The following is a 10888-nucleotide window of genomic DNA, read 5'->3' as shown; positions in this document are numbered from 1 at the left end:
CTTTTGCACACTGAAGATACAAAAGATCTAGAGTGATTTTAGTGAGAAAATACTCATCAAAGAAGATTTGTAGTCTTAGTGGTGTGAGGTTCATTGTAAGCTTTTCATTTGTGAGTGAATCTTTCATGAGTGTAGCTCTGTGAGGGTTGTTCTGAGGGATAGTAAAACGTCCTGACTTGACCGAGTGGTGTTCGGGGCAAGGAGGAGGTGGACCTTCCTTTGTACGCAAGAGTGATTGTAATTCATCAATTTGAAGAAGCTTATTTGAATTAATCTACAAGTTCAAGAGGAGCTGTATAGTTAATTGGTTTGCAATTCTTTCCCTTTTATTTACTTATTGTTATATTGCGATCTTTTAATTGCTTATCGTTTGGCTTTTCGATTGGTTGTCTTCGATCCTTACAATTGGTATCAGAGCTTGGTCTCCTAGAGATTAAACTCAATCGACTTGGGAGTAAAAATGACAACCAATAATGCTATATTTTTTGAAGGACATTCTGTGATTAGACCACCTATGTTTAATGGGTCAAATTATGTGAGTTGGAAAGAAAGAATGATTATCTTTTTGCAGTCTATTGATATTGAATTGTGGTTTATTATTAGTGAAGGTCCTTATGATACCTCTCTTATAGATGAAAATACTCACAGATCTAGACAAAAAATGAGAAGTGAACTGACTGCTGCGGATAGAATTCATCTCACCTTAAATGCAAAAGCCATGAATATGTTATATTGTGCCTTAGACTCAAATGAATCTATTAGAGTCAAGGGTTACAAGTCAGCTAAAGAAATTTGGGACAAACTGAAAGAAATTCATGAAGGTAGTGAGAATGTTAGAGAACAAAAGAAGTCCATTCTAGTTACAAAGTATGAATCTTTCAAGATGGAACCTCATGAAAATGTTGATCAAATGTATTGTAGATTCAATGATCTTATTAAAGATTTAGAGGTGCTGGAAAAAGAATATTCTCTTGGTGAGAAAAATAGAAAAATCCTGAATGCCTTGTCCAATGATTGGGAAAATAAAGTGACTGCTATTGAGGAGGCTAGAGATTTGGATACTATGCCTATTGAATCTCTTATTAATTCTCTTACCTCTTATGAGCTGAAACTTAAGACTAAGGTGCAAGAGGAAAAGGATGCAAAAGTGCGAAAGAATATTGCTCTAAAAGCCTCACAAGATGAAGATGATTCTGCCTCCCTAGATGAAGATGTGGAAGGTGATGACAATGATATCGCTCTCATCACAAGAAGTTTCAAACGAATACTCAGCAAGAGGAGATTCAGAAAAGGTGGACCTAGCAATTCATTCCCAAATCAGTTCAACAACTCGAGAAATAAAGGGAAGTTAGAGTTCAACAAAAAACAAACTGATCAGTGCTTTGAATGCAGCCAACCTGGACACTATGCAAGTGACTGTCCAGTGATGAAGAAGAAAGAAGGAAGAAAACCAAGAATAAATAAATTTCAATTCACATGGAATGAATGCAATTTCGATGGTGAAATTGAAGAGGAAGATCAATCTGCTCAATTGGCTTTCATGGCCATTGGAGATGATGAGGTAACATCTTCTAACTCTCAATCTGATTGTGATGATGAAACTGAAGATGATCTTGAACATTTCATTATAAAATTGCATGATAGTTTGAAAGAATCTTATGCTAGAAACAAGGTGTTAAAACAGAAAATTAGTTTTTTACTTCGAGATAATGCAAATCTTTTTCAACAAAACAAAAAGTTGATTGCTGAAAATGATTACTTCAAAAAGAGTGAGAATGCTTTACATTTTGAGCTTGATAGAAAAGCAAAGCTTTGTGATTTGTTCAAAAAGGAACAATGTGATTTGAAAAGAAGAATGGATGGTCTAAATGAATTGCTTAAACACAATAAACAAGTCTGTTTTCAAAAGAATAGGTTGAATTCTAATTCAAATGAGTTTGCTATCCATAGGAGAAGACAGGTAAGATTTATTAAACCTGTTCATGTAAATAACTCTTTGATTATGTGTAATTTTTGTTGTCAAAAAGGTCACATGAATAGTGATTGTTATGTGAGAAAGAATATGAGAAGAGGCATGAAATGCATGTGGATAGTTAAACATGATGTTAATTTTAACAAGTAGGAGGTTTTGTCTAATCATTGCAGTGATTCTTGTTCATAATATTTTTTCTTTTGATACTTTGATCTGAATTTTCGCTGATATCTTTGAATACTACTGAATCTATATGATGTCAAAAAGAGAGATAAAAGAATAATGCTGATCTCATGATGATTTGCTGTGATTGCTGTCATTTCTCTATTTTTTCTTGGAATATTGAATTCTCTGTTATTGTTGCTGGATTATAGTAGTTAATTTTTACTCTTATGATGACAAAAAGGGGGAGAAATGGATGCAATGTGTAAGGGGGAGTTATTCTGAGATTATGAGTTTGGCTCTTAAAAGTTTTGGTTGCAATGATTGAGGGGGAGCTTATACTTATTTTTGTTTCTTTCCATCCATTGTTTTGTCATCATCAAAAAGGGGGAGATTGTTGATCTTGATCCCTATCTTTTGATGTTTACAAAAAAAATGGATGATACTAATATTTCTTCAAGATATATTTTCAGTTATGAAGTTATTTGATTCCATGATCAAGTACAATTGAAAGATGACAAAGTATGCTGAAGCTGTCGGACGCTCAAGAAGTCAGGATCGGACGTCCGATAATCATTGTACAACTTCGGATGCATGCTTCGGACGTCCGATAGGATCCTTCGAAGTCGACGAAACTATCGGACGCTGAATATGTCTCTACCGGACGTCCGATAGAAACAAGATAATTACTCAAATCTGTTTGTTTGCTGTCGGACGCACAAAGAGCTTGCACCGGACATCCGAAAGAATTGAAGAAAATCTCTGAAACTCACTGCCTGCTGTCGGACGCATAAAACAGGGCTATCGGACGTCCGACACTACCAACGGCTAGTTGACTGTTCAGCTACTTTCTATCCGTTGGAAGCATTAATGAGGCACTTTCTTGGTCCTATATAAATAGTGGTTGGTCAGACACTTCAAACAATTTTTGCACACTGAAGATACAAAAGATCTAGAGTGATTTTAGTGAGAAAATACTCATCAAAGAAGATTTGTAGTCTTAGTGGTGTGAGGTTCATTGTAAGCTTTTCATTTGTGAGTGAATCTTTCATGAGTGTAGCTCTGTGAGGGTTGTTCTGAGGGATAGTAAAACGTCCTGACTTGACCGAGTGGTGTTCGGGGCAAGGAGGAGGTGGACCTTCCTTTGTACGCAAGAGTGATTGTAATTCATCAATTTGAAGAAGCTTATTTGAATTAATCTACAAGTTCAAGAGGAGCTGTATAGTTAATTGGTTTGCAATTCTTTCCCTTTTATTTACTTATTGTTATATTGCGATCTTTTAATTGCTTATCGTTTGGCTTTTCGATTGGTTGTCTTCGATCCTTACAATTGGTATCAGAGCTTGGTCTCCTAGAGATTAAACTCAATCGACTTGGGAGTAAAAATGACAACCAATAATGCTATATTTTTTGAAGGACATTCTGTGATTAGACCACCTATGTTTAATGGGTCAAATTATGTGAGTTGGAAAGAAAGAATGATTATCTTTTTGCAGTCTATTGATATTGAATTGTGGTTTATTATTAGTGAAGGTCCTTATGATACCTCTCTTATAGATGAAAATACTCACAGATCTAGACAAAAAATGAGAAGTGAACTGACTGCTGCGGATAGAATTCATCTCACCTTAAATGCAAAAGCCATGAATATGTTATATTGTGCCTTAGACTCAAATGAATCTATTAGAGTCAAGGGTTGCAAGTCAGCTAAAGAAATTTGGGACAAACTGAAAGAAATTCATGAAGGTAGTGAGAATGTTAGAGAACAAAAGAAGTCCATTCTAGTTACAAAGTATGAATCTTTCAAGATGGAACCTCATGAAAATGTTGATCAAATGTATTGTAGATTCAATGATCTTATTAAAGATTTAGAGGTGCTGGAAAAAGAATATTCTCTTGGTGAGAAAAATAGAAAAATCCTGAATGCCTTGTCCAATGATTGGGAAAATAAAGTGACTGCTATTGAGGAGGCTAGAGATTTGGATACTATGCCTATTGAATCTCTTATTAATTCTCTTACCTCTTATGAGCTGAAACTTAAGACTAAGGTGCAAGAGGAAAAGGATGCAAAAGTGCGAAAGAATATTGCTCTAAAAGCCTCACAAGATGAAGATGATTCTGCCTCCCTAGATGAAGATGTGGAAGGTGATGACAATGATATCGCTCTCATCACAAGAAGTTTCAAACGAATACTCAACAAGAGGAGATTCAGAAAAGGTGGACCTAGCAATTCATTCCCAAATCAGTTCAACAACTCGAGAAATAAAGGGAAGTTAGAGTTCAACAAAAAACAAACTGATCAGTGCTTTGAATGCAGCCAACCTGGACACTATGCAAGTGACTGTCCAGTGATGAAGAAGAAAGAAGGAAGAAAACCAAGAATAAATAAATTTCAATTCACATGGAATGAATGCAATTTCGATGGTGAAATTGAAGAGGAAGATCAATCTGCTCAATTGGCTTTCATGGCCATTGGAGATGATGAGGTAACATCTTCTAATCTAACTATCAATCTGATTGTGATGATGAAACTGAAGATGATCTTGAACATTTCATTATAAAATTGCATGATAGTTTGAAAGAATCTTATGCTAGAAACAAGGTGTTAAAACAGAAAATTAGTTTTTTACTTCGAGATAATGCAAATCTTTTTCAACAAAACAAAAAGTTGATTGCTGAAAATGATTACTTCAAAAAGAGTGAGAATGCTTTACATTTTGAGCTTGATAGAAAAGCAAAGCTTTGTGATTTGTTCAAAAAGGAACAATGTGATTTGAAAAGAAGAATGGATGGTCTAAATGAGTTGCTTAAACACAATAAACAAGTCTGTTTTCAAAAGAATAGGTTGAATTCTAATTCAAATGAGTTTGCTATCCATAGGAGAAGACAGGTAAGATTTATTAAACCTGTTCATGTAAATAACTCTTTGATTATGTGTAATTTTTGTTGTCAAAAAGGTCGCATGAATAGTGATTGTTATGTGAGAAAGAATATGAGAAGAGGCATGAAATGCATGTGGATAGTTAAACATGATGTTAATTTTAACAAGTAGGAGGTTTTGTCTAATCATTGCAGTGATTCTTGTTCATAATATTTTTTCTTTTGATACTTTGATCTGAATTTTCGCTGATATCTTTGAATACTACTGAATCTATATGATGTCAAAAAGAGAGATAAAAGAATAATGCTGATCTCATGATGATTTGCTGTGATTGCTGTCATTTCTCTATTTTTTCTTGGAATATTGAATTCTCTGTTGTATTGTGTTGCTGGATTATAGTGAGTTAATTTTTACTCTATGATGACAAAGGGGAGAACATGGATGCAATGTAATAGGGGGAGTTATTCTTGAGATTAATGAGTTTGGGCTCTTAAGAGGTTTTGGTTGCAATGATTGAGGGGGAGCTTATACTTATTTTTGTTTCTTTCCATCCATTGTTTTGTCATCATCAAAAAGGGGGAGATTGTTGATCTTGATCCCTATCTTTTGATGTTTACAAAAAAAATGGATGATACTAATATTTCTTCAAGATATATTTTCAGTTATGAAGTTATTTGATTCCATGATCAAGTACAATTGAAAGATGACAAAGTATGCTGAAGCTGTCGGACGCTCAAGAAGTCAGGATCGGACGTCCGATAATCATTGTACAACTACTTCGGATGCATGCTTCGGACGTCCGATAGGATCCTTCGAAGTCGACGAAACTATCGGACGCTGAATATGTCTCTACCGGACGTCCGGTAGAAACAAGATAATTACTCAAATCTGTTTGTTTGCTGTCGGACGCACAAAGAGCTTGCACCGGACATCCGAAAGAATTGAAGAAAATCTCTGAAACTCACTGCCTGCTGTCGGACGCATAAAACAGGGCTATCGGACGTCCGACACTACCAACGGCTAGTTGACTGTTCAGCTACTTTCTATCCGTTGGAAGCATTAATGAGGCACTTTCTTGGTCCTATATAAATAGTGGTTGGTCAGACACTTCAAACAATTTTTGCACACTGAAGATACAAAAGATCTAGAGTGATTTTAGTGAGAAAATACTCATCAAAGAAGATTTGTAGTCTTAGTGGTGTGAGGTTCATTGTAAGCTTTTCATTTGTGAGTGAATCTTTCATGAGTGTAGCTCTGTGAGGGTTGTCCTGAGGGATAGTAAAACGTCCTGACTTGACCGAGTGGTGTTCGGGGCAAGGAGGAGGTGAAACTTCCTTTGTACGCAAGAGTGATTGTAATTCATCAATTTGAAGAAGCTTATTTGAATTAATCTACAAGTTCAAGAGGAGCTGTATAGTTAATTGGTTTGCAATTCTTTCCCTTTTATTTACTTATTGTTATATTGCGATCTTTTAATTGCTTATCGTTTGGCTTTTCGATTGGTTGTCTTCGATCCTTACAATTGGTATCAGAGCTTGGTCTCCTAGAGATTAAACTCAATCGACTTGGGAGTAAAAATGACAACCAATAATGCTATATTTTTTGAAGGACATTCTGTGATTAGACCACCTATGTTTAATGGGTCAAATTATGTGAGTTGGAAAGAAAGAATGATTATCTTTTTGCAGTCTATTGATATTGAATTGTGGTTTATTATTAGTGAAGGTCCTTATGATACCTCTCTTATAGATGAAAATACTCACAGATCTAGACAAAAAATGAGAAGTGAACTGACTGCTGCGGATAGAATTCATCTCACCTTAAATGCAAAAGCCATGAATATGTTATATTGTGCCTTAGACTCAAATGAATCTATTAGAGTCAATGGTTGCAAGTCAGCTAAAGAAATTTGGGACAAACTGAAAGAAATTCATGAAGGTAGTGAGAATGTTAGAGAACAAAAGAAGTCTATTCTAGTTACAAAGTATGAATCTTTCAAGATGGAACCTCATGAAAATGTTGATCAAATGTATTGTAGATTCAATGATCTTATTAAAGATTTAGAGGTGCTGGAAAAAGAATATTCTCTTGGTGAGAAAAATAAAAAAATCCTGAATGCCTTGTCCAATGATTGGGAAAATAAAGTGACTGCTATTGAGGAGGCTAGAGATTTGGATACTATGCCTATTGAATCTCTTATTAATTCTCTTACCTCTTATGAGCTGAAACTTAAGACTAAGGTGCAAGAGGAAAAGGATGCAAAAGTGCGAAAGAATATTGCTCTAAAAGCCTCACAAGATGAAGATGATTCTGCCTCCCTAGATGAAGATGTGGAAGGTGATGACAATGATATCGCTCTCATCACAAGAAGTTTCAAACGAATACTCAACAAGAGTAGATTCAGAAAAGGTGGACCTAGCAATTCATTCCCAAATCAGTTCAACAACTCGAGAAATAAAGGGAAGTTAGAGTTCAACAAAAAACAAACTGATCAGTGCTTTGAATGCAGCCAACCTGGACACTATGCAAGTGACTGTCCAGTGATGAAGAAGAAAGAAGGAAGAAAACCAAGAATAAATAAATTTCAATTCACATGGAATGAATGCAATTTCGATGGTGAAATTGAAGAGGAAGATCAATCTGCTCAATTGGCTTTCATGGCCATTGGAGATGATGAGGTAACATCTTCTAACTCTCAATCTGATTGTGATGATGAAACTGAAGATGATCTTGAACATTTCATTATAAAATTGCATGATAGTTTGAAAGAATCTTATGCTAGAAACAAGGTGTTAAAACAGAAAATTAGTTTTTTACTTCGAGATAATGCAAATCTTTTTCAACAAAACAAAAAGTTGATTGCTGAAAATGATTACTTCAAAAAGAGTGAGAATGCTTTACATTTTGAGCTTGATAGAAAAGCAAAGCTTTGTGATTTGTTCAAAAAGGAACAATGTGATTTGAAAAGAAGAATGGATGGTCTAAATGAGTTGCTTAAACACAATAAACAAGTCTGTTTTCAAAAGAATAGGTTGAATTCTAATTCAAATGAGTTTGCTATCCATAGGAGAAGACAGGTAAGATTTATTAAACCTGTTCATGTAAATAACTCTTTGATTATGTGTAATTTTTGTTGTCAAAAAGGTCACATGAATAGTGATTGTTATGTGAGAAAGAATATGAGAAGAGGCATGAAATGCATGTGGATAGTTAAACATGATGTTAATTTTAACAAGTAGGAGGTTTTGTCTAATCATTGCAGTGATTCTTGTTCATAATATTTTTTCTTTTGATACTTTGATCTGAATTTTCGCTGATATCTTTGAATACTACTGAATCTATATGATGTCAAAAAGAGAGATAAAAGAATAATGCTGATCTCATGATGATTTGCTGTGATTGCTGTCATTTCTCTATTTTTTCTTGGAATATTGAATTCTCTGTTATTGTTGCTGGATTATAGTAGTTAATTTTTACTCTTATGATGACAAAAAGGGGGAGAAATGGATGCAATGTGTAAGGGGGAGTTATTCTGAGATTATGAGTTTGGCTCTTAAAAGTTTTGGTTGCAATGATTGAGGGGGAGCTTATACTTATTTTTGTTTCTTTCCATCCATTGTTTTGTCATCATCAAAAAGGGGGAGATTGTTGATCTTGATCCCTATCTTTTGATGTTTACAAAAAAAATGGATGATACTAATATTTCTTCAAGATATATTTTCAGTTATGAAGTTATTTGATTCCATGATCAAGTACAATTGAAAGATGACAAAGTATGCTGAAGCTGTCGGACGCTCAAGAAGTCAGGATCGGACGTCCGATAATCATTACACAACTTTGGACGCATGCTTCGGACGTCCGATAGGATCCTTCGAAGTCGACGAAACTATCGGACGCTGAATATGTCTCTACCGGACGTCCGGTAGAAACAAGATAATTACTCAAATCTGTTTGTTTGCTGTCGGACGCACAAAGAGCTTGCACCGGACATCCGAAAGAATTGAAGAAAATCTCTGAAACTCACTGCCTGCTGTCGGACGCATAAAACAGGGCTATCGGACGTCCGACACTACCAACGGCTAGTTGACTGTTCAGCTACTTTCTATCCGTTGGAAGCATTAATGAGGCACTTTCTTGGTCCTATATAAATAGTGGTTGGTCAGACACTTCAAACAATTTTTGCACACTGAAGATACAAAAGATCTAGAGTGATTTTAGTGAGAAAATACTCATCAAAGAAGATTTGTAGTCTTAGTGGTGTGAGGTTCATTGTAAGCTTTTCATTTGTGAGTGAATCTTTCATGAGTGTAGCTCTGTGAGGGTTGTCCTGAGGGATAGTAAAACGTCCTGACTTGACCGAGTGGTGTTCGGGGCAAGGAGGAGGTGGACCTTCCTTTGTACGCAAGAGTGATTGTAATTCATCAATTTGAAGAAGCTTATTTGAATTAATCTACAAGTTCAAGAGGAGCTGTGTAGTTAATTGGTTTGCAATTCTTTCCCTTTTATTTACTTATTGTTATATTGCGATCTTTTAATTGCTTATCGTTTGGCTTTTCGATTGGTTGTCTTCGATCCTTACATCTGCTGTATCTCAAGTTCTATACTTGGCTTTTGTAGATGATACATTTATTTTTACTTGATATTCAGAAGATTGTTTGAAAGCTGTTTGGGATTTTCTCTTTGTACCAATCCTTTTTAATCCAAAAGTTGATGCTAGTAAGAGCTCCTTTGCATGTTCTTCGAGTGATTCAGAAGGGCAGCTCTCTTTGGTTTCGTCCAACCTTCGATTTAGGGAACAACCCTTTCCAATGAATTACTTGGGGATTCCTTTGGTAAGAGGGAGGTTAGGATGTATTGTTTTTATGGTCTCCTCACTATGTTGAGAAAATGTCTTTTTCATTAGAGTTCGAAATTACTTAGTATATGTGGTAAGATTATACTCATTCGGCATGTGCTGAGCTCTATACCTTTTTATTTATTACAAATGGTGCATTTACTAAAGGCTGTTTTGGTTGCTTTGGAAAGAATATGCAATGCTTTTCTATGGGATTAGAATAGTAAAGTTAAACGAATGCATTGGCCTACTCGGAAAAAATTGTGTAATCCCATTCAAGAAGGAAGGTTAGGTTTTCGATCTTTTATTGATACCCTAAAAGCATTTTCATGTAAATTGTGGTAGAGATGGCAGAGGAATGAATCTATTTGGTCGAATTTCATGCATCAAAAACATATCAAAAGGATCCATCCATCTTTGGTTGTGATTGATAGACCTCCGACATCATGGAGAAGGTTGGAAGAGATTTGTGACTTTGCTGAAAGCCAAATTCGTTGGTTGCTAAGGGAATGTTTGGTTGATTTTTGGCATGATACGTGGTGTTTTGATAAACCTTTAGCATGGATTACAGATATTTTTGATAAACCTCATGCTTTTGTAGGAGAATTCTATGTGTCTAATGGTTGGAATGAGCAGCAGTTTCATCAATGGTTGTCACCTTCCCATGTTGAGTGTATATTGAAGGTTCCTTTCTTCCCTGAGGAGCGAGATCAAATGATTTGGTCCCCTTCTTCTACAAGTGAGTTCTCAAGGTGTTAGCTTGGGAGATGGTTTGGCAAAAACGCAATGTTTCATTGGTTGATAAGCTTGTGTGGACTTCACTAGTTCCCTTGAAGGTTTCTTTCTTTGTTTGCCGATTGATTCGTCATTGGGTTCCTTTTGATGATTTACTACAAAGAAAGGGGATAGTTTAGCATCAAGGTGCTGCTGTTGTAATGCGCAAGCTGAGACAATTGAGCATTCATTCATGACTGGCCCTTTAGCTTTGGAAGTATGGCAATTTTTTGGATGACAATTTGGTTTGTTAGAGTTGAGAGCT

Source organism: Coffea eugenioides, unplaced genomic scaffold (genome assembly GCF_003713205.1).
Source record: "Coffea eugenioides isolate CCC68of unplaced genomic scaffold, Ceug_1.0 ScVebR1_2965;HRSCAF=4092, whole genome shotgun sequence".
Taxonomy (NCBI): Eukaryota; Viridiplantae; Streptophyta; class Magnoliopsida; order Gentianales; family Rubiaceae; genus Coffea; species Coffea eugenioides.
This window is presented reverse-complemented; position numbering follows the sequence as displayed.